Below are 26,112 nucleotides of genomic sequence, written 5' to 3' on the forward strand. Positions count from 1 at the left end.
TAACATTAAATCAATGATTTTATGGCTGTAAATAAAAGAATGATTTAATGGACAAAGTACTCAATTTTTTTAATGTCTCCATCTTACTCCATAAAATATCACTGGATGTTAAGATAATTAATATGATAAAATTGTAAAGTGTTCGTTGATTCGAATTTAGAATAACGTGAAGTCCTGATTCTAAAAATTACATCTTAGTAGTAATTACTATGATTGTTTATTAGTAATTGCTTGGTAGTAAATTGCTATGATTCACAGTAAAATGTATTTCCATTTATTATTTTCAAAGACTTAAATTCTACATGATGGGTAATTATTTTTATTCTTACCAATTTGAAGTTATCAACTATAAGTGAATGTATTTCTATTATCTATTTAAATGTATACATGCCCAAATGTCAGCTAATACTTAAATCCATAAATATCCTATAGGCCTCAAGGCACCTTTATAATCATCATGCTTTAGAGATATGAAGATCACAGAAATCCTACTTATTTTTCCTTACATTTGATTAAATTAACAAACATGTTTGTGGATACAATTATGGACTTTGGTTTCAGGGAAATGTAAAAGTGGCATTAGTTGATAAGCACCTGGCTTCTACTCTGAGAAGAATGAGTGGCCACTGGAGTATTTTGAGCAGGAAAGTGACAAGACTTTACTTAGATTTTAGAAGAATCTCTGAATCTTAGGGAAGAAAGGCAAAGTCCAGTGCTTAAATATCTATTAAGGATCTATTTTAACAGGTCAACTAAGACCCATTAGTGGTGTGAACCAGGGTGGTCATGGTGAAAGTTCTGAGGAGTGATGATGTTCTGAAAATAGTATGGAGATGGAGAGTCCAGGATTTGTTGCTGGTTTAGTTGTGCGGTGGAAGGAAAGGAAGTGTGATAAGGATAATTCCAAAATATTCTCCCAGAACACATGGAAGAAGAAATTTGCCATAAATGCAACGGGTAAGATAGATAGTGGGAAAAGAGTAGTAATTAATCAAGATTTTTATTTTCACTTTGTGAAATTTAAAATATCTATATGACATCCAACTGCCGAAGACATGTAGATATATAGATTTACTGGGAAGGCAGGGCTGAGTATATAAATGTAAAAATTATTACATATGGGAAATGTTATTTCCTGTAAGTTCACTCCCATAGTATCACTCAAAATTTATTTTTATCCATTAACCCTCATTTACCCATGCATGCATCAACCCCATTTAGGGATGAAAATGCCATTACCTTAAGTCAGGCCTTGTAATTACTGATTTAAAATAACAGATTCTTTCTCATTCTTCATGTTTCTGATCTTGGTAATCCAACATAACGTCCAGCGCTCACCATATTTATCTTTCTAAAGTAGAAATTTAACTGTTGTATCTGGACCCTTTAAAATCCTTCATTAGTTTTCTACAATACTTGGATAGAATTGAGAAGTCTCTGGAAATTCAAAGTGCTTTTCAGCCTGAATATCCATTAGAATAAAATGCTATTAACATTATCACTACCCACGATTAGAGTCCAAAATGTGCCAAGCCAGCTTGATGGAGGATCTAGACACCAGATGTATTAAAAGCTCCTGAGTGCTACTGACCACTAGTCAGGATTGAGGTCCACATCCTGTGGAGCTCACAAATCATTACTCACTCCCTCAAATACTCCCCTCTAACTGTTCTTGACAAGATCCCTCATTCTCTCTCTCTCTCTCTCTCTCTCTCTCTCTCTCTGTCTCGCTCTCACACACACACACACACACATACATCCTTTTTTCTAGAAAATGTCCTTTCCCTGTTTTTGCCATCTTGACTAACTATTTTCTACCAGGTCTCATCTATTCCCTTCCTCTCACCAGTCCCGCCAACTGCAGTCCCTCTCACCCTTAAGCCACTGCAGACCTGTTGTAGGCATTTCTCCCACGGGTACTGTAAGTCCTTGAAATATCTGTTATTTAAACTCCCTAGTGTGTAATTTGATACACAAGCAATAGAAAACTAATACAATGCTCAAAACTTTATGAAAGTGACTCATTTTTTATTAATAAAATGAAGTTCTATAAGATTTGTTATACTTCATTTACATCCTATAAATCATTTGCAGAACTATGAATTACAAGTATACCTACAGGCTCAATTTTCCAAACATCTAATTAGTTTCATTGCTCATTTTTTTAAGCAGTATATTACGGCCATTAATGAACCTTATGTAAAGTAGGTGCCATGACCTATGTGTTATAGCTGGTCTTTATATAGATGAGGCTGACACAGAGTCATCATTGATGTGTTGCTGCCTTTATCTTTGGTTTTCAAGTATGCCTGAAAATAAAAATTAAGCTTAATTTTAACTTGTCTGCTCCCTTTCATCTTCTGTTCAGCACTTGCTTGACTTTTCCTAACCCCTTTCTTCGGACAGTGATTGTGTATCACAAGATGGTCCGAAGATGCATCATGTTAAAGCACGGGATTTCAAATAGGAACCCAAACTGCAAAACCAATAAAGACAAAATATAGGCAGTGTTTCTAATGGGCTAAGATTCGGAAATCCTTTGGATAGAGGTAAAGGTGACTTAACAATAGGCTGGAGATGACCCATGAATCTAGATGTATTCAACTGCATGGAATTCTGAAAAGTTATGAATCTGTGACAGCTTAATTTCTATTTATTTTGCATTTTCCTAAAAAAATAATGTTTGTTAAGGCAAAATGTTATGGAAGAAATCAAATGAATCTCAAAAGTGAGTCTCAAATCTATAGAAGGAAATGCCTATAAAATTTATTATATATAACTTTCCTGTTTCTTCTAACCTCTGCTGAGCCATTCCATTTGCTATGATGCACACACAATTTCCATAGTACCAGAATGGCAATAAATACTGCTGGAAAATCTGTTTTCTCACCAACTCATTGAGTCCCCTTCATGATTTATGTTCAACCTGGAGCCCACCAAAGAATGACAACAATAAAAATCCAGCCCAGAGTAGTGGGATCGCTGGGCCATACTTTGCTTTACGTCCTCTCTGCATGAAGAATATGAGACTAGCCAGGTAAAAATCTAGAACGGGATTTTTTCCAAGTCCCTCTGTTGTAGCCTCCAAATATTTACCATCACTGAGCTATTTAGAGGAGATCCTTTTCCTGGTCCATGGGTTATTTCATGATTTGGTATATAGTTTTTTGTTTTTTGTTTTTTAGTGGTAATGGTATAAGCTAGTACTCTGAATCTTGTTCTGTTGAGTAACTGATATTTTAAAGCAATATTTCTGAGAGATCCCTTAGTCCTGACATATTCACGGATATCACATGTAACTATTATACTTTTATTGAAATGAGGATAAAACATATTGCTTTAAATACTTCACACAGATATGTGTTCCTTTTCATGTGCAAATTTACAGTTAATTTGACTGTTTCTAAATTGTTTTCAATGTGCTATTTTATTCTTATTCCTTTTAACTGGGAGCTTATCCAGTCAACTTAATTGCTATGGATTCTAACATTGTCACCTTCTCAAAGCCCTGTAATTAATGCAAGGAATGTGTGAAATGCTCTCTCTCTCTCACACACACACACACAGACATACACATAAAGTAAAATCATCCTCTTAAGCATATCAATGTTCTCATAACCTGTATTATATAATATCTTTGCACACATACCTAACCTTTAATAGCTAAGTGTTTAACTAGTATAATTGGTTTTCATCACTAGATATGGGTAGTATTCCCAACACAGCACTCTATGTTCTGTCTCACATTTGTTAAAGGAAAGCTTTATATATAAAACAGAATAGTACTCTAACAATAGAAAAAGAAGATTTAGAGCACTTTCATTCTCTATCTCTTCAGTGGCATATAACATTTTACTGTTTTCAAATAGCTTTTGATACAGATCTTTGGACATTTCAACAGCTGTGGGTAGGGGAGGTGTTTGTGTTACCTCTGCTAGCTGTTAATGGGAGAGATGTGTGTATGTAGTGTTTTACATCTTACAGTAAAAGCCTCTTTGCCCTACAAGCAGATATATAATTTAACTAAAACATAGGAGAAAATTACAAAACAAAATATTAGCCATATTTTTGGATACAAAGAAAATGTGTCCAAATTTTGTTTAAAAATGTGGAAGGTGACCCAATCAGTACTCAGGTGAAATATTATGGTTTTCAATATTTAATTTAGAAAAAAATAAACAGTAAAATAAATATAAGTAGATATTTTGATTGAACAAATAATATTTAATCTTCTTTCCCAAATTTATAAGAACATAAGCATAAAATGGTTAAGTAGTGAAAAGCTACACAAAATTCACTGATAATCACTGATAAAAGGGGGGAAAGCCAAAGCTTCAATCATGTATTTTTAAGTAATTAGTACTTAACTGGTGTTGGGTCCTGTTAACACCACTTTGATGTATTGTTTTATTTAATCCTCAAAATAACCCTATGAGGTAACTGCTATTACTACTCGCATTTTACAAAGCCCACTGAAGCAGAGAACTTAAGTAAATTACTATAAGAATTACAATCCTACTCAAACCAATGAGTAAATATAAGGAAGGTTTCATTCTAGTAGATTAAACTATATTTCAAGCCACTGAAAAAACATGACAGAATGTAGAAATTTACCCAATTATTATATGATGATTTTATATAAGATGTTATTATATGGGATTAAATCATAGTTTATTTAATAAATATTGCAGATAAAATCAGCTTCCCAGAGGAAAATAAAGTAAAACTCTAACTTCAGAGCATATATCAAAGTAAATTCAAGGTGGAATATGATAAAAATAAAACACTTCCAAGTCTACAGAATATTTTTTCAGCAGGAAAGAAAATTCAAATTTACAGATTTGTGGATATAAGCAGTAAATAGCTTAGCTTTATGGAAGATACTATATTTGAAATCAAACGGAAAATTTACACCAGGCAAAAATGTATGAAAAAAGCTGTAGACAAATGGTTTACTATTTATAACATATATATATATATATATATATATATATATATATATATATAAACTTCAATAAGCTGATAAGAATAAGGCAATAAGAAGAGAAGGGGCACCTGGGTGGCTCAGTCAGTTGAGCTTCTGACTCTTGGTTTGGCTCAGGTTGTGCTCTCAGAGTAATCAAGCCACAATCTGGCTCCCCACTCAACGGGGAGTCTGCTTAAGATTCTTTCCCTATGCCCCTCCCCCCCACTCTCTTGCATGCTCTCTCTCTCTTTCTCTTTCTCACACAAATAAATCTTTAAAAAGGAAAAAAAGAAGGAAGAGAAGAAGAGAAAATTTAAACAAAATAAGAAAAATAAGAAGTAAAGGATAGTGTCAACCAGAAAACAGGCAATTTGAAGGGTTCATAAAATAAGAGAAAGTACTAACTTGGTTAGTAATCCATAACATACAGATTCGAGTAAGAGTGTAAATTATCATTTCTACCCCTTGTATTTGCATAGTAGGGTGGGAGGGGTAGAAATAGAAGAACCCAACAGGAGAAAGGAAAAACTGTCTTATAAACTGTTGATAGAAGTATGAATAACTGTCGTGTTTGTAAAGTAATCAGGCATAGTTTTATCAAAGTTATAAATTCATGTTAGATTTGCTCTATAAGTCCTACTTTGGAAGTCTATTTCACAGAAAAAAAGCACCTGTACATGAGTGTGTACACCTCATTATGATGGAAACATCTCAGTAAGGATGCCTGGATCCTGTTGTAGACAGAGTATATCCACTAAATGCCTAACAATTTTTTTGCCCAAAACGCCTATGTAATGACACATTAAGAGCTGGAATAAAGAGTGCAGATACCAGTAGAATTTAATGAAGTAAATGCAAACCATCTGTGAGAGTCTTAAAATCTTTTGGAAACCATTTTATTGAAAATAACAGATGGTCAACTATAATCTAAGGCAATATTGAATATTAAATAATTTTGAAAGAAAGAAGATCACAACCAAAATTTTACTCTATAGAGTTATTCTGAAACTTCAACAAGGATATTTACTTCGTTAAGAAATCAAAGGGCTCTTGGTCACTCCCCATAGGATAGCGAGAGCTATGTTTGATTCATGAGGTAAAATCTGGCATATATCGTCACACTATATTTTGGACTGTTTAATTTCACAATTGTGTTTTTTTTCATCACATTTATTTTATCTGTTATATTGTCTAAACCATCCTTTAACAAGATTTTCAGATTGATAGTCTTAAATGTGTCCAAATTAATTGTTTGATGACTGGTTGGTGTCTTATTTAAAGCATTTTTATAAAAGATACCAATCATTGGATATTTATTATGGGCTTGGAATTGTAAACACTTTATATATATAACATTTAATTCTCACAGCAGCCCTTTGAAATATATGCTGTAGCATGATTCCAGTTTTATAGAAGAGAGTAAAAAAGCCACAGAGAACCTGGCCAGGTCATTCAGCTACTAAGTGTTACAGTGGTATTTGAATCTAGAAAATTTGCTCTGATACCCATTTAACCTCTAAACCACATTTTCATCTTCAGAAACCCAATTACATCGTGTTAAGACTCATTCCAATATACATCCCAATATATAATGCTGCACATATCACTGGGGAACTTTAACAAATGTTTCAAAGATATTGTTGAGTAATCCAATGACCCAACAGTAGGGGCGTTTTATGATTTAGGTTATTGCAGAAAAGATTTGCAAAACTCATATGGACTCAAGTCCCTTTTCTGCAACATAATACTTGTGCGATGTTAAGAAAGATGTAAAACTTTCCTAAGGCTTAGTTTTCTGCCCAAAGGATAATTGAATAATATCTATACCATAGAATTCTTGTGATGATTAAATGAATTAATAGACAAGAAAACACTTTCTAAACAAACCTACCACACAATGATTTAAAGAAAAGCTGTGAAGATAATATAGTGCTCTTGCACACCACACAGACATCTTAATGTTATTATGGTGTATTTGTCACATTTTAGGAACCACTACTGATACATTATTATTAACTAATGTTCCTACTCTATCTTGGTTTCCTTGGTTTTTATCTAATGCCCATTTCCTGTTTCAGGAACCTGCACAAGACACCATGTTACATTGACTTGTCATGTTTCTTGACTGTGACAGTTTCTCAAAATTCCCTTGCCTTTGAAAACCTTGACTATCTTGAGGAGTAGCAGTCAAGCATTTTGCAGAATGTACCTCAATTAGAACTTGTCTGGTTTGCCTCATGAGTAGATTGGCATAATGGGGTTTGCAGAAGATGACAAGAAGGAAAGTACCAATCTCTACATTATACTGAGGGAACATACATGCAATCAACATGTACGTATGCATCAACATCCTTGTTGAAGTTAAATTTGATCACCTGACTGAAGTAGTATTGATCAGATTTCTCCACTATAAAATTACTCTATTTTTTTCTCACTTCCTACACCATACTCCTTGGAAGGAGGTCACCAGGTACAGCTCACATTTAAGGAATGAAAGGTACCACTCTACCTTCTTAACAAAGGACTATCTATCCAAATTCTTTGGATTTCTTCTGCACAGAAGATTTGTTCATTCTCTCTCACTTATTTATTTATTCAACCATTTACTTATATCAGTATGAACTCACGACTCTTTATTTCATACTTTGAGTTGTCAACCAATACTACTGGCTCAATTTTCCAGCTTTGCCCATTGGGAGATCTTTCAATTGGCCCCTATATCTCTTTGGCATGCCCCCATCATTAATCAGCCTTAATTTTAAACTAACAATTTATCAACTTGCATTAAAATTTTAAGTATAAGATTTACATTACTTTTGGCTGGTTTGTTTTACTTTTTTATTCTTAAAAGAACTTAATATTGTGTGTTCTAGAAAAGGGTTGTCAGATTGTGTGCCTGAGTATGTATGAATTCACTCTAACCAATACTTTGATTAAATGAACAAATAATTATTTAAATTCAATGTTGATGAGAAATTTCTATGTAAAACATCTAAATTTTTATGTGAAAAACAACTATTCAAATTCAATTTGAATCCAATTGAATCAACTATTCAATCCAATTCAAAAAACACAGTATAATAATGTATAGACACCCAACTATAGCACATACAATATATAATCATGTAGCTTACTTTTTTCTGATAATCTAATTTTATTGGCACTTAATATTTTTTTCTGATTTGTTAATTTGGTTGAAATTAAAATGAAACATTCGGGGTGATTGAAAGTAAAAAAGGCTTTGTAAGAAAATAAATGCATCTATACTAATGGGAAATTCAAAAATGTCTTAATTTTAAATGAGTATTGATGATTTATTCCAAGTGAAAACTACCTCAATTTAACATGGACCTGTAAAATGATGAACTTCTACAGATAAACTTTTCATAAGAAGGCATGGAAGTGCTTTATAAGAGCAACTAAAGTGATATATATGCTTCTAACCCTTTTTAGAATAAGATGCATTCCCCCCCCAAAAAAAAGCCCGTGCATAAACACCTCCTTATCCATGATATATAATATAATCTTAAAAACTCAAAGTAAACTGCAAATTACCAAATTAGGCAACCTCATTTTTAATTGTCTTTCTTATTACTATGACATTTGATTTTATATTTGTAATTTTAGTATCTACCTATTTTTATAAAGTTTTAACATTCAAAATTTAATGACACAGAGATATCATGATCTAGCCACTACAGTGTAGCTATTAGCTTGTTGGGTAAATTCCATGGTTGATTCATTTTATTTTGCAGCTGAAGAAGCCTCATGCTGAGCAGAGAGGCATCTGATTGGCTCATCATCCCTGCTGGAAGCTTCTCTCTGGTGTTAGCCTTGACTTTTATGACCTCAAAACAAAGTGCTAATATTTTACAATTAATAACAACAAAAGAAGAGAAAAACTGAAAATGCAATATGTGACTGAGCTGTTCATTTTAAACCATGATTTCCTTAATTCATTCAAATGTTTAGAATTGATAGTTTTGCTTAATCAACAACTGGCAATATATAAGAGACAGGGAAATCTGAACTTCTGTTATAGAATTATTTGCTTAATCAACGACTGGCAATATATAAGAGACAGGGAAATCTGAACTTCTGTTATAGAATTATTGAGCATATATAGTAGTAGTAATATTTTAAAGGAGAAGGAAAGCTCAATGTTGAGGAACCTTTAAATGTTAACTATGCCTTTTTGCTTCAGACTTTTATAACAGAGTGTCAAAACTCCACCTAGCATAATCAAATTCATGTTTTTGAATTCATATTATTAAATATAATTTGTTAAATTGCATAGCCTATTTAAAAAAAAAGTTTTTTAGATCTTTTATAGTTATTTATGAAAATAATCTCAATATATTCTCCCCAATTAAATGTATTTTGTGTAAGTTGGATACTGTCAAAACAAGCCAAAGATTTAACTTTATACTTTGTATTATATATTAGTCTTTCTAACAATCTATTGTGTGATTACACAGGCATCTATCAATCAATATTTATGCCAACAGCCACATAAAATCCTTTACATATTATCTTTGTAGCACTGTATGGGTATTTTTTAAGTATAGATTTCCACAGAAAAAGAAGGCAGTTGTTAGGTAAAAATTGTGTATGATTCTGAACTTTAAATATATTATCAAAATATACGGACAAGGTTCTTAACCAATTTACATACTATCATCAGGAATAAAGAGAAAGTTTTGGTTACACATTTTCACATTATTTATTATCTGCTAATCTAACAGATAAGAATAGTATTTTACAAAATTAAGGATCATCTACTATTGGTGATGATGCATTTGCTTGTGAAAGATTAATGTCCCTCTGAAAACAACTAGAAAAGTAGAAAACAAGGAGAAATTTTCTTATAAAAGAATCAAATAAAGGAATAAATAATCAAATGGGATACACTGAAGAGCTGTTTAGTTCACCAGGATGTCAGGGATCTTAATCCTAGAGCAGTCTGAGGGAAGGCAAAACAGTGATGCTTTCTGGCAGCAGGTAATCTCACTGAGAATCTCCATGTTTTACACGCAAAGTAGTTGGCATTCATTCAAAAATAACAAGGCATGCCAATAGAAGACAAAATGAGAGAAAATTAAGGAAGAAAAACTCTGATATGAGGAAATGACCCATGGGGTTCTATATAATTTGCTTTGTTATCAGGCAAACTTCTTAAAAAACAAGGCTCATTACCAATAAGAACGACAAGACTAGTGAAATAAGACAGGTAAAGAGAAAATAACCAAATTGAAGCACTTAAAAGGAAAAAAGATAAAAATCTCTTTTAAGGAGCATGAAATTCAAGAAGAAGAGGAGAAAAGTAATAGAAAATTCGTAATATTTGAAGAAACAATGTCTGAGAATTTACAAAATTGGTAAGAGACATCAAATAACATATGCAAAAACTCTCCAAATCCTAAATTGTATAAATTCAAAGAAAACCACAATAAGGAGCATGACAGTATAATTGCAGAAAACAAAAACACAAAAAGAAATTCCTAAAAGCACTCTCAGAATTTGCCATCAGCAACGAAGTCCTTAAAAGGAGCAAGTTAGCACTGACAAGGTAACTTACAGGAATTTCTATGAGGTTTTGCTGAGAAGAAAAGCAGGGCACAAAAATCACCCCCCCCTTTTTTTTTTGTAAAACAAACTATGACTGAAAATAGTCCATACATATGATATGCATATTTGTCTACATAAGTTTATATAAACAGGGAGAAAATATGGAAAAATCCATCCTAGTGTATTAATACAGGAAACATGTGAGGACAGCTTTTCTATATAGAATAGATGAAAAACAAGGAGAGCAGAGCCAAAAAAAAAGGGGGCGGGGATGTATTTGCAGAAAAAAAAAGTGTATTTGTTAAATTTAGTACTTTATGTAAATGTTTCTAGATATAGGTATGAACACATTACAAAGTAAAATAATCTCTACTAAATCTGGAATTTATCTACTTCAAGGAGTTGGGTAGCATTTTTTTTTCTAAAAGTACCAGATCTTGCCGTAGATACTAGTTAAATAACCCATCTGCCCCTCATGAGTTCAGGTACTGAAATCATACATGTTTTAGTGTCTATTTCTTGTCTTATGTCTGAGAAAATACCTAGTTGACCTCAAAATAATCTGAAATTTTTATTGTTCATGTATTATCTAGGAAAATCTTTATATTCCTAATTGTGAATATTCTAAGGTATTTGAGTTTTATTATATTTATTGTTTTATTATTGTAGTGTTGGCTTTGTTAAAAACAATGGAAGCACTGGTCACTCTCTCAGCACTTTATATGAGTTAAATGAATTTGCAAATTAAAACACTCTGAGAATTTGAAATAATTTCTTCTTAAGATATTTGGCCTGGATACTTGTTTGATAAATTTCATGAGACATATATGGTAAGTCTTGCTTACAGTTTATTTCTAATAATTCCTGTGGTGAGTTGGTGGTGAATAACAAAAATATGTATTTTCAAAGAAAAACATTCATTTTGTCCAGATTTCTAAACTGAATGTTTATATTACTTAACTAAATATTTACTTTTTTTTTTTTTTTAAAGATTTTATTTATTTATTTGAGAGAGAGAAAGAGCACAAGAGGGGGGAGCAGGAGAGGGAGAAGCAGACTCCCTGCTGAGCAGGGAGCCCGATGCGGGACTCGATCCCGGGACTCCAGGATCATGACCTGAGCCGAAGGCAGTCGCTTAACCAACTGAGCCACCCAGGCGCCCTAAATATTTACTTCTTTTTAATCTCCCTTATACCTATTGCTTTTTTCCCATTATTATCCTTGTGATTTCAAAATATTCAATTTTTCAATATCCTCAAGCAGCTGACAAGTGTATTCTCTATTTTGGAGGTGGACCACTTTATTACTTCTATGAATTGTGCCCTGAGATAAGACATTTAAAGCCTTTTATTCTTAGAGTATGTCACCCTATTTCTCCTATAGTTTCTTTGATTTTTGATTCATCGTTTTATATTATTTGCTTTATGAAATAAGTGCTGGATCTTCTAGACTGCATGCTCATCATTATAAAGTATTGGCTTCTCTCTTGTTTCAGGGTCATACAATGTCTCCTACTTGCTGTTTGTCCATTTGCTTGGTAGATGTCTCCTAATCCTTTTACTTCCAAATTATTTATTAGCTTTTTAAAAGATCCATTATATTAGAAAGGACAAATGTTGGATTTCCCTATTATGTAATCAATAACTTACTCTTTTTCTGTTTTGGAGGGTTGATTTTATCACATTTTTATAACTTGATTTGTCATCTGATTCCATGTTTGGTCTATTAATTTTAATGCATAAATTCATTGTTTGCTATTAGTCTTTGTTTTATTTGCATTGTACTTAAATAATTTGACAGATTCATACAGAGTTTTTGCTTTTCTATTTGTCAAATGTTGATATTATATGATAAACTTCCATTACTTGAGTTATGATCTTTGAATTGCATGCAAGACTCTAGTAGTCACAGTATTCTTCATGTAGGAGGCATTCAACAAAAGTGTGATGATGTGTTTTCCCCTTTTACTTGAGCTGTACTGAGACATATGTAATAAATTGATCTAATAAATATGTCAGGAAACATCAATGAAAAGAAATACTAAGTTGTAATTTACAACTATATAATATTTTTAAATTTAAGGAAAAGAGATGAATAGATAACATAAAAGAAAGAACAGTTTTATAGACAAAAATATGGAGTTGAGTTTATTCAGTCTGGGGGGAAGGTAGGCCATTTAAACTCCTCTATTGTCTTCCTAGTGTCATCCAATTACTCTAATTGACTCAAAGTTATTAGTTTTCTCTTTTTGATTTGCTTAAGGCATGTTCTTTTTATTACTGAATGAATTTTAATATAACTACTAAATACTAATGTTTCTTTCTCTACCTGATAACATTCCCAAGTTAATTCAAAAATGACTACTGAGGTTTTATTGGATTTCTGCTAAATTATTTTCCTTTTCATAATTGCATTGTTTTGTCTGTCATATCCTGAATTTCTCCTGAGTATATAACTTCATATCTTCCTTCTACATTTTGATATTTTCTCATTTTAGGCAAATTGTTGATGGATACAGAGAGAGAATAAAGATAGATCTTGGCTAGAACAGAACAAGAATAACTATCAATAAAAAATTCTTTTAAAAGAATAACTATTAATACATTATTACATTAATGGTTATGTTTCTTCAAAAAGAATTACATGAATTATTGATTAAAATCATATAATATGATTTAAAGACAATTATATTTATTAAAAGATTTATTTAGGTTACTATCAGATTATTTTAAAATAAATATACATTGGCAAAATTCAATGTCACATGCAATGATAAGCACTGTGAACATTATATCATTTATTTGAGTGTTACTTTTATTATTGTTAGTAGTCAGTTGTTCTATTCTCCATTTGTACCTAGCTGCTAGCACCTAATACGGCACATGCCACAATGAATAATAGAATTGACAAATCAGTAAAATATTCAATTAAACAAAGTATTGTTATACTGTTATTTAGTATATCATATTTTATAACAAATTGTGTTAAAAATATAGCAAAAACTCTTTTTTGAATTATCTATTTGAGGAGACATACTCATAGAAAAGAAAAATAATTATAAAACTATGGTAAGTACCAGCAATCATACAACTCATAATTGCTATGATATATCAGAAAATTAGATCTTCACCGAGGCTGTAGATGTCAAAGACTCAGCTCAGGCTTTGGTGATAGGTCTCTCACTGGTAAATGGATAAAGCTAATGAAGATGATTGACATCAACCAAGACATGCATGGAACATTCTACAAGATAGTTTGGTACAATAATGAATGCACTAGTTTTTTTGTTGTTGTTGTTGTTTTTTAAATTTTTTTTAAATTTTTTTATTGTTATGTTAATCCCCATACATTACATCATTAGTTTTAGATATAGTGTTCCATGATTCATTGTTTGTGCATAACACCCAGTGCTCCGTGCAGAACGTGCCCTCCTCAATACCCATCACCAGGCTAACCCATCCTCCCACTCCCCTCCCCTCTAGAACCCTCAGTTTGTTTTTCAGAGTCCATATGAATGCACTAGTTTTAATAGACAAGAACGTTGTTGGAAATATAGAAGACAAATCAACATAGGTCATACGTGTTGAGCTAAGACAAGTGAATTTCAATGTATGGTTAATAACAGTCATTTATATTATTGGATTGTTGGGGAACACGTGTTCTATGATAGCCTTACAAATTCAATTCTGTCAATATGGTGTAAAAGGATGTATGAAGGGAACAAAGAACAAGGAGACCAATTAGGAAGCTAATTCAATATCAAAACCTAATTCAATATCAATATCAAAAAATGTCACATAAACTCTACAAAGGAAGGAAATGGTCATGCTTATATCCCCAGAGCCAATAAAACTTCCTAGTGCTCAGTAAATATATGTTGAATGAGATGAAATATATAAATATATATGTTGAAAAGAGATGAAGTTTTATATTTTAGTTGTGTCACTAACTATGTGGTCTTTGCCAAATTATTAATGTGTGTTTTGCCTTATGGCCAATACTCAAAATAGTCTTATGTAGATAATAAAATGACATATAAATTTAGTAATCCTTTTTATTATTATTATAATTCCCACAGAATTAAAAAAATTGGCTTTCTGACACATTGACTTTGATGGTAGAATAGAGCATCTCAGTTAAAATGTCCTGGAGGGGTTAAATTATCTAAGATTCATGTATAAGAATACATATGAGATGTGCCAATGAGAATGGAGATGAGAATTTGGAAATCATTTTCATAAAGACAAAAATAAAAAAAATAAGAGTGATTAATATTTTCATTTCTGAGAAGTTCAGTAAGGCCAAAAACAAAGCAAAAGCAAAAGAGAGCAGTTTCTTGTTCTTTGCAATTCCAAGATCTATTACCAGTTTCTGATGGTAGTTCAGTTTTCCCAAGTTGGTGTCCTAACTGAAGAAAACTAATTTTGTTAAATTAGTCCCCTAATAATCGATTATTGGAAAATGGCTTCTGGAAAATTTGACTAATGAATAGCATATTTTAATTATCCCTAGGCATGATTTAATTCACGGCAGTACAAGACTTTTGTGAATACAGAGGCTAGTGTATATAGATATATTTTCTTTCTAAAGTACTATTTACTAAGTGCAATGAATATAGAGGAAAAGATAGAAATGTGATTTGTTCCTCTTTTAATCTACCTCTTGTTGCCCCAAGGGAGAAATTACTTTGATTCGAACTTTCTTCCTCCATTAAGATAAGACTGATAACAAATGTATTGCCAATCAATCAGTCCTTTTGGTTGAAGACTCAGGTATTGCTGCCTAAATGCTTTTGGTCAATTGATTTGTTTTTATGTGATTGCACACTGAGGGCTGAAGTATCATCTGACGCCGTTACCAGTGCATCTCAGTACCCGTCCAGCCCTCTGATAATCTCCTTCTCCAGATCTGACCATCACACAAGAACTTCCTTCCTTCTAGTCTCTCACTACTGGAAGCCTTCAGATCAGAACAGAGATGAGAAGCTGAGTTATTTTCCCTTTATTGGCTAATCTACATGGCAGAGCTGGGTATTTGGCAATACTGATAATATCACTGAATATTACAGAATCACCTTAAAACAGTGCATATTTTAAACCAAGATATATTTAGTATCAGAATATTGTCATGGTCTGTGTTTCTTTGTAAAAGAAAGTATGGGTGCCCTATCTGAAATGATCCAAAACTCAAACCCACTATTGCTGTAGATTTCCTTTTTATCTGAGTCCACATGTTTAATAGAATAATAGTTTTTAAATATCCTTTGTATAATTAACATCAGTGTATAGTTACTTTCCTTTAAAGAAGATGTTTATTCCACAGAAGTGAATTCAGGGTGTTCTTCATGTGATTTCATTCGTTGGCCATTTGTGTGTTTGGCACCGTCCCCGTGTGCTGATGTGTCTGGGTATGCTACAGAAAGCAATGGCCTTAATTAAGATTGTGGTGACTGGTTTTTTTGGGGGGGGGCACATAGAACTCTTCTAATATTGTACTGTAGCCATATGCAACTGCCCAAAGAATTTGACAAACCTGGGTTTTAGGCTCTATCATATCGTTTAAATATTTTATATGCTCCTTGTTGATGACACAAAGTGATGCGAAGTACTTTCATTTGGTCCTACGAATGATGAAAGAGTTTCTGGTTTTCCTGAGACTTTAGATAAGATCTAAGACTATTTGCCAAGATGTGCCTTGTAAATAAATCAATTTTTTTTACAACACAAGCTCTTTAGACAGATGGTTATTTAGAATTCAGTGTTTCACTGGGAAAAGGAAAGAACAGAAGAGGGAAAGGATAAAATAGCATGTTAGTGCATACCTTGAGCCACAGTAAACACATTGTAAAAACACAACTGGTCATAATATACCAGTGGAATGGAGAAATACACACATTCTTTTTGTATGCATAATTGAAAAATATGAATTAATTCATATTTAACATATGAACATTAAAACCCATCTATGTAATCTAGCACAATAATTAATTATGTTTTATTGTAATATTTTACCAGTAATAGAAAATGTTTCAAGGAAAGGCATATAGATCATTTGAGATATTCATTAAAGTAAAGTAAATCAACATTGACAAATTATCCAGCTTAACATGAATTCTTCATTAAATTTTAGGTCAGTGGCATTTGCATGTATTTATAAGTATGTATATATGGTCTCACCAAAAATATCCTATCATCTGATTTTGAAATTCTACAGAGGAAGTAGTTCTTGTGACATTTAATTTTTTAAGACAATTTTTTGGAGCAGTAGGAAGTTCACTGCAAAATTGAGAGGAAGGTACAGAGATTTCCTTTATATCCCCTGCTCTGACATATGCATAACCCCCTCACCATTATGAACATCCCCAACCTGAGTGGTACATTTGTTACAACTGATGAACCTATAATGACACATCATTGTCACCCCAAATCCATAATTTATCTTAGGTTTCATTCTTTGGGTTAGATAATCTATGGGTTTGGACAAATGTATCAAGCCATGCATCCCTCATTATAGTATCATACGGATTATTTTCAGTGCCCTAAATGTCCTCTGTCCTCCACCTCCCCCCAGACTTGAAAATCGCTGATCTCTTTACTGTCTCCATAGTTTTGCCTTATACAGAATAGTTGGAATCATACAGTACACAGCCATTTCAGATCAACTTCATTCACTTAATAATATGTATTTAAACTTCTTCCATGCCTTCTCATGGCTTGATAACTCATTTCTTTTAGCACTGAGTGATATTCCATTGTCTGGATAGACCATGGCCTATTTATCCATTCACCTACAAAAAGACATCTTGGTTGCTCCCAAGTTTTTGCAACTATGAATAAAGCTGCTGTGAACACCAGTGTGCAGGTGTTTGTATGGACACAGAAGTTTTCAACTCTTTTGGGTAAAAACCAAGGAGCATGACTGCTGGATCAATGGAAAGAGTATATTTAGTTTTATACAAAACTGCCAAACTGTCTTCCAGAGTGGCTGTCCTATTCTGCATTCTCACCAGCAAGGAATGAGAGTTATTTTGCTCTACATTCTCACCAACATTTGCTGTTGTCCATGTGCAGGATTTGGGGCATTCTAATAAGTAGTGATAGCTCATTGCTATTTTAATGAAATTCAGTTTTGAAAATAAGTGACTTTTTGCCTATTTTCCAGGCATTTTCATGTTCATGATTTTATTTAATCACCACATATGTATACATATTATTTTTTCCACAGAGAAGGATACTGAGACTCTGAGACAATAACAAATCCCTCATGGCCACAAACCTAGGAAAGAATGAGGCCGTGCTGGATTCTAGGACTGAATATCTCTAAAGCTCATTTTCTGCATGACTCTATTTTGCAATGTTATAAATATAAGCAGTGCATTGTGTTGGAGAACATAAAATATTCAAATGAATTTACTCAATAATTTAAATATGTAACATAATATAAATATAATTATATGTGAAGGGTTTTGCAATTCAAGTTCCATCACAACTTTCCTGAAATTGTGAAAGGTGAACTATTAGTGCTCATTGCTCCAAACTTTATCTTTCTGACACCTTCTGTTAAAAATATAAATTAATTATAAAATACAATGTAGGGGATATTAAGATGAATAAATTGTCATCTCTCTCCTTTTCCCTTGATGCCTTCTTCTTTGCTTCTCAGATTTCTTTTTAATACCCATAGTCTCAACCGATTCAAACTTGACTGAAAGATGTTGCCTCCTGTTATTCTTGTTGGTATACACTCCCAAATACAGCAACTCACATGGGTTCTTTTCCAGAAAAACTGGGAATTAAATCAGTGTCCAAAACCACTAGCTCTATGGAACAAACTATGGGATTTTTCAGTTAGAAATGAGAAGAGGGGCACCTGGGTGGCTCAGTCGTTAAGCGTTTTCCTTCCGCTCAGGTCATGATCCCAGGGTCCCATGACTGAGCCCTGTGTCGGGCTCCCTGCTCAGCGGGGAGTCTGCTTCTCCCTCTCCCTCTGCCTGCCACTCCCCCGCTCATACTCTCTCTCACTGTTTCTCTCAAATAAATAACTTAAACCTTAAAAAAAAAAAAAAAAAAAAAAAAAAGAAATGAGAAGGGGTGACTATCAATCTCTTTTTACTCTGAATATCTTCTTGTTAGCTAAATGGAGGTCACTGTTTTCCTACTCCTACAAAGGTGAGTTCTACTTTATTTCTATAAAACCCAGGTGAATTGTTCTGAATCCTAAAGAAAAAGAACTTTGTTTCTATTTTTTTAAATAGCATTGTTTAATTAAATAGGCTCACATTTATTTTCATACTTCCTTGGTATACCTGCTTACATTATCGTATGCAATGCCTTCCTATTTTAAAGAGCTGCTGAACCAACAATGGGACCATAATTGTATCGTCGCTACAGATCTGGTGACAAGGTGTTTGCTAAAATATGCATCTTTTAATTGTTAATGAGGAAGAAAAGTTTTGTTACTTTTGTTGAATCAATTTGATTAATTCATTTCTTTTGTCAAGAACACATGCACACCTACACACACACAAAGTTGCCATCAATCCAAAGGGAGAATTGTAACCTCCATTTTATCCCAAGTTCTTAAATTCAGGTTCTTGGTGGCACTTTAAATTTTATACGCCAAATCATGAGCTTTACTAAAACCGTCAAGGGTCATATGTTTTTGCATTATTGTTATTACAATAAAGATTTTATCACATAATTTGCCTGATCTCTCAGAAATCTGTGTCTTCTCCACTGCACGGCATTAACATGTTAGCCGTGACACTCAGCTATAGAAATGCTCAATGTCCCACTGAACTCTCTAAATGTAGTAGTCCCCAAATCATTATTTTATCTGAAAATAAGACAGATGCCATGCTACCAAGAAAATAGTTCATTCTATATATCTAAACATTCTGATCAGAGAATAAGGACAGTATAAAAGGGATGGTATTTAGTTTTAAATTCTCATCTGAGGCTTACTTGTCTGGTGTGGGTGGTCAGAATGAGCACAATGAATTTGGTGCCTGCTCACCTAGAAATGTGTCCAAGGCAAGAAGGGTCAATGCATTTTATGAAATTTATGGAAATGAAAGTCACCACTGACTTCCATTTCTGGGTTGCGTATCTGATAGACGCAGAGAAGAAATTTATTCACCTAATTGTGCATGAAATACATATTTGTGACTGTAGAGGCCATTTACTCTTGATCGTATTATTGTGTCCTGTGATTCCCAGTGTGCTTGCACGCTTGTTATAAAATCTGAATGTTTTAATAAAGTCTTTCATGCATCAAGACACTTTTAAGCTAGAACAATATGTAATAGTATCATTTTCTCATTCATTGAACAAGTGGGGAGTAAAAGTTCTTTTTATAAAGTGTGGAAGGCAGAACACCTGCCCCCCCTAGTCTTGTCCTCAGGCAATGGTAAGTATGTTACATTGTGCCAAGGAAGAGGCATTGCCCGTGTGATTAAGGGTAAAGACTCTGAGATGGGGAGATGAGCCTAACTTATCCAGGGGGAGCTCAATTTAATCACATTTAAGGAACCTGTCCCTGCAGAGGTCAGGTCAGAGGGAGATGTTACCATGAAAGAAGAGTCAGAGAGACACAGTGTTGCTGGCTTGGAAAGAAGGGAGTCATGGGTCAAAGAATGTCCGAGGCCCCCAGAAGCTGGAAAAGGCAAGGAAATAGATACTTTCCAAGAGACTCCAGAAAGGAACCAGCCCTGCTGACACAGTGATTTGGGGCCCCTGAGCCCTATGTCAGACTTCTTTTGATCAATGGCAATGTAAGAGTCAATTTGTGTTTTTCGAGCTACCAAGTGTGGTAATTTATTATGGCAGCAACAGAAAACGAACACACATAGATTTTGTTAATAAATCCAAAAAGAAACATGACTTATTAAGCTAGAGACAAGTAGGTAAGACTGAAATTCCCCTTCCTTTCCTACACCCAGACTTGTTTACACTTGTGTTCCTGCGGGTAACGGACCCCAAGAGAGTTTCATCCTTCTGGGTTTTCCCAGTCTGGGACTTTCCCTGGAAAGTGGGGTGTTCTGAGTCAGGTTGCTCTGAAAAAGCCAAATAAATCTACAAAACCATTGATGTGATCAACAGATATGTTCTTGTGTGTTTGTGTCAGGGATCCTACTATTCTTTTCTCTATTTTTCTCATTTTCTTATCCCCCTATATTTTCTTTTTCTTTTTCTCCCTCCAGCCACCTGGATTATTGCTTAGCAGTATTGTACCAAATCAGATCTACAAGCGTCTCTGCTTCCATCCTTCCTGTCATCTTCACTGAAGCTGTGAGAGGGAAGGACCATTCCCAAGGAAGTCCTTAGGGGCTGCCATTCAGTACTGGCATCCACACTGTCCCTGTCACCATCTCTGAATCCTGCATCTGCAAACCCACTGACTCCAGGCTCTCCCTTCTTCCCCCTGCCAGCTTTCTCTCCATGTTTCAACTAACATTTCTGTATCTTTGAAAACCAGGAACTTTCCCATAGCCTTTCTCTTCCCAGTCCAGAGGCTGGTAGCACTTTCTTTCTCTCCTGGTTGCTGGCTTGGGTCTTTCTGGGACGTTAGCTCCAGCAGTGGAGGAAAGCCAATCCTGCAAGCTCTTTTGATTCCTCATCTCCATAAGCAATCTTAAAGAAATGCATCTGCAGATTCCCTCTGAGAATGAATTCCTTTGTTTGTGTTTTAATTCATTTTCAATAGTTCGAAGTTGCAGAGAGAATGAAATCCTCTTCTCCTGTAATTAAACCTGACATGAATTCTCAGCCTCCCACGACATATGCAGAGCACACAGGCTGCATAGTAAGAAATCTGGAGACTGAAAGCATTTCTAGCACATTAGTGTCATTGTTTAAGAAGATAACTTCACTGAAGCTTCAGCCCCTGTGGTTTACTACAGAGGCTAGGTCATGTTTTTAAAATGGTCAAAGGGTACAAACTTGTAGTTAGAGGAGATGGAAACCTTCTGGAGATCTCATGCACAGCGCTGTGATTAGAGTTAACAACACTGAAGTATATACTTCAAAGTTGCTGAGAAACTAGATCTTAAATGTTCTCCCCACAAAAAATAATTATGTGACGTGATGAAGGTATCAGCTAATGCTATGCTAGTAATCACATGCAACAGAGGGATGCATCAAATCAACTCCTTCAACTTATACAATGTCAATTATATCTCCATAAAAAATAAAAATTAAAACTAAAAGCACCCTGCAAAATGACGAAAATTAATTGAGAATTGTTAGGGTTCTTGATTCTAGTCCCTAGAAGGACAGTAAGTAGAGTTAAAACATTAATTTCAGAATAACTGTATTCCATTTCTTTCTACACCACGTTTTAGCCTCTCACCTGCCAAAACACCACAGAAAACTCTTATTCCTTATCCCAGATTGTCAGACCCATTCCCCCTTTTCCACTATGAGTTATGTAGACATACCTCGCTGTGTGACTGAGTCCTTCACCTCCAATCACCTGTTCTTCCTTGCCCATTCTTGGTGTCAACACACAAGCTAACTGGGGACCCAGCCAGGGGGGAGGCCGTGTTAGGTGGGGGCAGGGCCAGGGCAGACTGAGTACTGTTCTATGTGTAATTCTTGCTCCCTAAAAATTCATTACTACTACTACTACTACTTATTATTATTATTTGCTGTTTTCATCCTTCTCCTGTTCAAATGTTCTGGTATAGCTATCTTCTAAAATCTGCCCACATCATCAAAATACTCACTGAAACCCCACAACAAGGAAATCCACCCCCATTCCTCTGCCTCAAAGGATGCAGTCATCTAAGTATTAGGGCACATCCAGGTTCTAGGCGGCCACTTTGCCTCTGTTTGGCACCATCCTTCCCTTTTCCTGTGGCACCAGTGGGGTTACCTCAGCTTTGACTCAAGCAGGACGAGAACAAGTTGACCAAACAAGTGAGGCAGAATTTGGGGCCTGGTTTCATCCTTTTTCCCCTGACACTTTTGGGAAGCCGTTGCAGCTTCTACCCTTAACTGGAGCTCCTTAGAGCTTTTTATTGTTTTCTTTTTCCCCACATTTCTAAAATTTTTGTTCCTTTTTTTGCTTTTGCTTTATGTATGAGCTGTCATAGCAATTGTGGTAACAATTAGGTACAGGATAGTCATAAATTGTTCCTCTTATGACTGTAGTTTAGCCACGCTTTTAAACTCAAGTAATGCATATATTTTTTTCATAACATTTACCATCCCAAAGAATTAAATTTCAAAAGAGTGTAAAGAAATGAAAAGTGACATAGTTCAGTGGCTATGTTTAAATCTCCATAAAACAAAAAAATATTAAAACATCCTGCAGTCAAAAAAATATGATTATCCTCTTATGGTATGAGGGGTAGAAATCTGCAGTGAGACATGATCTTTGGTTATATGGCAACTTCTACTGATTTTACTACTAGATCTTGAACTATAAATAAGATACTTATGGACTTAAAAAAGGAAAACACAGAAGATTGCATGTGACATTATTAATTCTCATTCTTGAGTTTCCACGTATGTAAATTATATCATTTTCATTGATGGGAATTTACAGAGGACTTACCATATATTTATCTAAATATTGAGTCAAATATACTCTGTGAAATGTTTGAATAACTAAATATTTTTGAAATGTTTTTAATACTAAGAGAAGACAGTCACAAAAGCAAAAAATAATGGCTACTCTCCTTGACGTTCTACCATTCTCATAGGGTGTCCCAGGGCATGAGCTCATTCATCAACTACGAGTTAAAGAAGACAGCTACCACTTCAGCCAAACCATCTTTCTTCCATGTCACTGGGGTGCTATACATCAGAAAAGAATCTTTTGAAAAAACTCTACAATCAACCTTGACCTAAGAAGTTCTTAGTAATGTAGGCACAATAAAGAATATTTAGAACTGTTTGTGACCAAGTTTTTTATTGTTTTCTTTTTCCCCATATGTTAAGAGTAAAATGAAATCACAACATGGAATATTTATAAAGCTATTAAAAAAATAAGGGGCTAATTCTGTATGCCTGGTATAGAAAGGTGACTACATTATATTGTTGAATTTTTATTTTTTTTTTTTAAGATTTTATTTATTTATTTGACAGAGAGAGAGAGACAGCAAGAGAGGGAACACAAGCAAGGGGAGTGTGAGAGGGGAAGCAGGCTTCCCGCTGAGCAGGGAGCCCAATGCGGAACTCGATCCCAGGACCCTGGGACCATGACCTGAGCCGAAGGCAGATGCTTAACGACTGAGCCACCCAGGCGCTCCCTATTGTTGAATTTTTAAACACCAATTTGCATTACAATATGTGTATTCTGCATCTATTTTTGTAAAATGTACACGTGTGTGTGTGTGTATGTTATAGAAGGTCTGAAGAGACACGTGTGTCTATTAATAAAATTTACCCCTAGAGAGTTGGATTTTGTAATTTTATGTACTTTTCATTGTTCTAATTTTTTACAACAAATGTAGGCCTTCTGTAAAAAAAAAAAAAAAAAATTAATAATGTAAGTAAAACATGCATTTCAAATTTAAGGTTACCTAACAATAAATGTTATTTTATTTACTACCATTTAGGTAAGGGGAGGAACCTATGTAGTATGTATATTTCTCTATAAATACATCTATGGATCTCGTTTAGAATCCTTGGGAACACAGCAGTTTTTACGGCAGCAGCAGGAAAACTCTCTAAGTGGGAATAATTTTGTCTGTGTGAGAAACACATAATAGTGGAGATGGGAGAGGAAAATAGTCATGATATCGAGAGGAAATTTTGGTTAATTAATTTGTCAGACTATATGGTGAATGTATCATAGCACAGGCAGAAATACTGTGCTACACAATCATGTTAAAATGTTGAGAAATATTAAGTTTAGCACAGAGCTAGCTCCCACATTATGGTGGTGATCAGATTCTACTGCAAAGAGAGGACAAGGTCCAGGGCCAAAACTATTCATAAGCCACAGGTGTGCTTAGAACCAGTGGTGGAGTAGATCAAGAAATGTCAACTTCAGTAAAATTTTAGACAATGGCACTTCCAGGGTGGGAAGTGCTGCGGAAAATGACCATGGAAATGACCATCTTTCATTTAAGATGACGCGGCAGGAAATGGCACCTCTGTTACTCTTTATTTCTCTCTTGATTTTTTAGAGTTGCCTCTCTGAGAGAGAGAGCTCTACCACCTGCACCTCGCGTTCTCATGTGGTGGCAGGAACGCTCGGGAACCACAGCTCAGCACGTCTACCTCCTGCAATTCTGGCTTCCGCAGCACCTCGATCTGTGTATTTCCTCCAGAGATAAATACCCATCAGATTAAAGTACAGAAGGTGAGGACACGGATGAAAAGGGAAAAAAAAAATCATAACTCATCACCACATTTCTGATCATAACTTAAAACTGTTAGAATATGTATTAATATGCAAAATAATAACAACATAGAGTAATATGGAATACAAGACTCTAAAGAAATGATTGCTGAAGTCTTCTTTGGCATTTATCTATATCCATACCTATATCTACCTATACATGTGTGTGCACACGCGTGCATGTTGTGTGTGTGTGTGTGTGTGTGTGTGTGTGAAATCATATAATCAGATATAATCAGTGTTCTTAACCAAGGGCAGTTTTGCCCCCTGAGGACATTTGATAAACCTGGAAACACTTGCTGGTCATGAGTGGCGGAAGAGTTACTGGTATCTAATGGAGGGAAGCCAGGAATACTAGTAAATTGTCTATGTTTTATAGGACAACCCCCACAACAACAACAAAATTATCCTGCCCAAAATGTTAATAGTGCCAATATGAAGAAATTCGGATTCATAGATGAACAAAAAATAATTGTACATATAGATCGGACAACAAGGACCAAACCATCTCCTTTAGACATCTAATAGCAACGAGCAATTCACTTAGCTTCTCAAGCTGCATTTCTACTTATGTCATGGCTTACTGTGTCATAATTACTTACATTTATTTGTCTTCATTTCATCACATATTTTGAAATATAGTCTATCTTTGATTCAATATCCTTTTTCTAGTTCTGCTTTGCTTAGATAAGGGTTCACCATTTTAAATTTTTAATTAAGTTAATAATAAAAAAAAATGCTTTCTGGAAAATTGACCTTAATGAATCCTAGACTCTGTAATTATGGAGCTAGAAAGGACCTTCTAAATGACCTAATCCAAACCTCACATTTTATAGTGTGCCAGTCACTGTCCTGACAAAAACACAATCCGGCATAGAGGTCCAGAAGATGTTAACAGGGTATTTATAGATACACAGTCAGGGTTAGGGAAACCACATCGGGATGTGAAGGCCCCCAGAGACGAAAAGTGAGAAGCCATTCTATCATATATGGGACAGGGCCTGGAGAGAAAACAGTTTTATGGGGGCCCTGTGACTTCTGGACTCAAAAAAGAGGTACCAACCTCCTGGATTTGTCACCAGAAGAGACAACCACTGTCAAACACAGAACAAGACAAACCTCAAAGCAGAGATGTGGTTGGAAGAGGGACCCTGCCTCCCGCTCTTCCGGCTCTTCGATTTCTTGTCAGGGCCTCTCCAGGCCCAAACCCAGAACCCACGGGGGAA

Source organism: Phoca vitulina, unplaced genomic scaffold (assembly GCF_004348235.1).
Source record: "Phoca vitulina isolate PV1807 unplaced genomic scaffold, GSC_HSeal_1.0 scaffold27, whole genome shotgun sequence".
NCBI lineage: Eukaryota > Metazoa > Chordata > Mammalia > Carnivora > Phocidae > Phoca > Phoca vitulina.